Source organism: Morus notabilis, unplaced genomic scaffold (genome assembly GCF_000414095.1).
Source record: "Morus notabilis unplaced genomic scaffold, ASM41409v2 Scaffold212, whole genome shotgun sequence".
Taxonomy (NCBI): domain Eukaryota; kingdom Viridiplantae; phylum Streptophyta; class Magnoliopsida; order Rosales; family Moraceae; genus Morus; species Morus notabilis.
The window spans coordinates 323,225-328,414 of NW_010361298.1; the positions used below are offsets into that span (position 1 = coordinate 323,225).

The window sequence follows — 5,190 nt, forward strand, 5'->3', positions numbered from 1 at the left end:
GTAGGAAAAAGAAGACGGGCCCATTTGGGCCCGTAACCTAAAAAAAAGGAAAAGGCTGGACCGGGTGTGGGCTGGATCCGTATTCAGGTTGGGTTGACCGACCCAGTCTAGCCCTGATAGGTCAAATGTTGACCATGACCGTTGACTTTGTCTTTTCTTTTTATGGGAAATTTCAATTCAAGTACGGGTTGAGTCTTATAGAATTTACCTGCCCAACGTTGAAAACTGCTTATTCTTGTACAAGAATTCAATAAAGTGATAGATATGTATCTCCCACTTAGCTTCTAGACTTAGCCCTAAAGAAAAAAAGAACTAATTACAAACAAAAGAAATAGTTAGACTTGTCTTCTACCGCGCAGGCCAAAAATTAAAAAATAAAGATGAAAACAAAAGAAGCATCATCATCAGTAAGTACAATACTGTAGTCACCAAGGTCATCTCATTTGATGGTGTTTGTATATTATCTTTTTTTTTTTGTTGAATTGTTATTAATTAAGGATTTTCTTTTACTTCATCAGTAATAAATATTCAACTTTTAAAATTAGGGAGATTCCTTAGCACGTCTAGTATACCGGTGGGTCATGTTTTTTTAACTGTTAGATCTACATATTTTTTTAACTTTTAATTGATTTTATGTAGATTTAACGGATAGAAAACTTGACCTACCAGTACGTTAGCGTACCGGAGAAAATCCTTTGACACAATGTTGATGAAATCTTGTTCTTTGAATGGTTTGACTTAATTATTACTCTTGTTGTCCGTTTTTCTTCTCCAGTAATTAAAAAAAAAAAAAAACCCATTTTCCTTTTTGAACACCCCCTTATTAAACATCTATCAATAAAAAGTGAATTTTGTACCATGAAGGACACTGATGGAGCCCATTCTTTATCAACTGGTGCTTAGCACTAGTGATAACCCAAATATTTTTTTTAAACGAAATACATATATACTAATTATATGATTCTTCATGTAATAAGATATATAATTATAAGTCCTTACTGATTGAGAACAGTTGATTCAGCTAACGCGTAGGACTTACTAATTAGGCTAATTAATTAACTTTCCTACAATTCATCCTTATTTCTCCATCGGATCCTGTAAGAACCTTCATATTACCCATCTTGATCATGGAATCCCTAAAAGCTTTAAAGAATGCTTTAGGGTTGTTACTGTAGTATTGAACCACATTATCACTCTCACCGCCATCCCCTTGAAGAGCTCTACCCTTTGATCCAACCAAACCCTTGAAGTAGGCTGTATCGAATTTCGCGGACGTGGTTGCATCGAATGAAGCCGTGTTGTCATCTCCTTCGGTCGCGGGACAGATCTTTTGCATGGAGACTGAAGAAATTAGGATCAATGTTGGTGTCGTTGTAGATTCGGGTTCTGAAGTGGACACATTTGGCTAGTCCTAAGGTATGGCCTGCTGAGAGGACAACAAGGTCTTTTAGTTGAAGACCGTGGGATTCAAAGTTGGAGACAAGTTAAGAGAAGCTCAAGAATGGAGCAGGGAGATTGGTATTTGTGTCATCAAAGCTTGCTGTTCTTGCATCTCTTCTACCAAGCAATAATTGGTTCGCAGGACCTCCCAACTATATGTAGCAGACACATAATTAATTACAAAAGGAAATTAAGTAAAAGTATGAAAAAAATATTAAATTACCAAATATATAACGCTCTGCCAATGACTATCTCTAATTCATCATACATCGCGTTATTTGATATAACATAACATTATTTGGGTAGAGCACTTCGATTTGTCACCACAGAACTATTTATATGGGTCCAATTTTAATAGGTTAAAACAATTATTTTTCAACTCTTTTTTAACATAGTTGGGACTCACATACATATAGAATCCAGTAAATTCTGCAAGTAGAAATGTCTTATTAATAGTACATATTTCTGAAATTGGAATCATCTTAAAACATTACCAAAATGGCAATAAAAACATTAGTAAAAAAATCAATAAAATTTGGCGACATATGTAGTAATATGCTCTACTAAATATATATATATATATATATATATTCAAACGTAAGAATATGAAAAGAAATTAAAAGGAACTCACAAGCTCAATAGAATCATGAGCTGCAACTGCCAAAATCTCTGCACATGAGATAACTTTGCTCTTGCTTTAAAAATTGAGAGTGCTTTTGATTTCATCAACCACATCGTAACCCCTCATGACTGAGTTTACATTCAGACCAGCTGTCTTCTCACCGATGAAAGTATTGGTGTCATCAACCAAAGTTCATCCGTCACAGCCTGTAATTGACACCAATAGAATAAAATAATAATCGGATGCATATATATACGTGTGTGTTGATGTATATATACTTGAAAGTCGTATGTTTTGTTTTTCATTACATGACCTGATAAAACTACGTCATATATATGTAAAAATCAATGAATTAGTAAATACATGATAACTGATTGTGATGCCTTTTGTACTTTTCACGTCGTTAATATGTGACCATGACACCTAAGATAATATATTATAGCTCCAACTTCAAACCATATAAGAGTTTTGGATTTTTTAAGAAATTATGGAAATAAAACTAAAACTCATCAACCTGTTAACCATGGTGACCTATGATGTGTCCTTATAAGTTTAAGTTTATATTATAATTAATTGAGACCTAAGTTTATTTTATTCTTTACACAAACCATAATATTCTCTGTTGTTCAGGAAATTCATAATGCGTGCGTAGTACATATATCCACACAGATACACACAACATAACATTAACACGAGAGACAGAAAGAGAAGCAATTTGATGATTATATATATATATATATATGTGTGTGTGTGTGTGTGTGTGTGTGTGTGTGTGTGTGTGTGTGTGTGTGTGTGTGTGTGTGTGTGTGTATCTTACGTTTACAAAGCAGTCATGAAAGTGGAGACGGAGAAGTGAAGCTCCCATGCGGCATTTTCAACCACTGATCTGATGAGGTCCAATAATGCCTGAGGCTGAGGGCATGACTTTTCATAGAAATTAGCTGTGAGTTGTGCACTTGCAGGGATCATAATAATAGCATTAACAACAACTAAAACACTTACTATTACTACTAATAAAGACTCGTTACGAGCTGCCATTTTGAATATCCTAGTACGGACAATAAGCTTATTCTTTGTCAATTAATTCTCCAAAACTTATGTGCGTGTTTGGAACCGTTTTTAAAACGATTTTCACGTATTTTGAAAAGTAAAAAGTAAAAATGAAAACGAAACGACGTTTGTTAATTTAGTAAATGTTTTGAAAACGAAAACAATGAGAATGATTTTTGTGAAGGAATTAGAAAACAATTGAAAGTTATTTTCACTTTTATGTTTTCATTTTTTAGTACTTATCAACAATATTATAATATATTAATTAATAAACATGATTTCACTTTTTTATTATACTTAAAATAATCTCTTAAAAAACCAACTAAACGCAATTTCAAAATCGATATCAGAATGATTATCAAAACAATCTCATTTTTACTTTTTATTGAAAATAAAATCATTTTAAAATTAATTTTAAACGCACGTATGTGTTTATATAGAGGTAGGAGAATGACCAATTGATGAAGAATACTTTTTTTTTTTTTTAACAGAAAGTTGATCAAGATCATACTAATAATTGTCTGGCCTTTTGAGCTCCATTGACGAACACAGTTGTATAAAATACTCTTATATATGTACGTATGGAGGAGGTACGCGTATTCATGTTTACATACATGGGAACTTGTCTGGCGAAGATAATTAGGACGTAGCACTAGTACAGGACGTACGTTTTTATAAGTATCACTCCTCTCATAATTATACTATTAAAATAAAAATACATAATATATAAATTTATATTTAACTTAATAAAGACTTTATCACTCCAAATATAAAATTATACAATATTGTAACAGTAATAGATTACGATTCATTAAATAATAATATATATTACAGGCCAGCTACAAGATATATATATACAAATTAATTAACATGGATCCTCAAAGCTATACTGATGGTAATTAGTCAACTTCTAGAAAAAAAAACTCATAATGTTGGAGTCAATTCTCTCGTTGCTGCTTATGTGCTTTCATTCTCAAACACATCGTTTGTAAAGGTTTTGGAATATCCATTGTCAGCGAAATGTACGAATGGCACATTATATTATCTAAAATAGAAACTTGATTTTTTTGTTTTTTTTGTTTTTTTTTTTTCCTTTTATGCCTTTTGCAGGAGAATTTTGATTGGTAAGAAAAGAATAAATAAATAAATAATAGCGTGTCTTTGGCCTTTTCTTTCTGTTTTTTTTTTTTCCTTTGGAGAAGCAAATCAAGAATCCAGTAGATAACTAAGGCATCGTTCATTTCGCTGATTCGAGTTTAAAATTCGAGTTTTACTACAGCAAAAAGTTTTCAGAAACAGTCACATTTAACTTTTTTGTTACAGTAAAAAGCTCTCACATAACACACATCTCAACTCAAATTAAAAACTCGAATTAGCGAACCGAACGGAATGTAAATCAACAACCATGAGCAAGTACGCAAACTAATATGATTCCCATTCATGATAATATACAACATACTAGCTAATACTATGGGACGTGACAAATGATGAAAATTTTAAACCACTAAAAAAAGTTATTTTCTAAAGCTTAAATCTCATATTTTGAACCACTAAAAAAAGTTATTTTTTGGATGGTTGGGCAGCTTAAATCTCATATTTTGAACCACTAAAAAAAGTTATGCTCATTTGTTTCTAAAGCTTCGATTAGGTGATAGTTGACAATTTTTCTAACGGCTCAGACTTTTATTTTATTTTATTTTTTTTATTTTTAATTTCCCCCTTAATTGTAGGTGGAGAGATTTGAATTCTACAGTGAGCGGTTGAATCAAGTATGGATGTCGGAGATTTTAGTTACACAAACCTTCCAAATAATAATATTATTATTAATAATAGATGCATATATAATAGGTTTATGGCTTGGAGACATAGCCTTATAATTCTTCGCCATTCTTATGAAGCCATTCCTTTTTATATCCATGCTAATCAGACTAATTCTTAAATTTCCTGTTGGGATAGAACAAATCTCAATGTTCTATTACTTATGAATTCAATAATTTATAGTATAACTTCCTCTCAAAGCTTGTAATCTAACAATATATAAAAGAGCTAAAGCTCTTTTTTATAGGACTGCCACATGG

At 31.8% G+C, this 5,190-nt stretch overlaps 1 pseudogene; it reads right to left on the minus strand.

The window, feature by feature from the left end:
* Positions 1-1,051: 1,051 nt before the first annotated feature.
* LOC21407424 lies at positions 1,052-3,100 on the minus strand (annotated as a pseudogene).
* Positions 3,101-5,190: the final 2,090 nt, after the last annotated feature.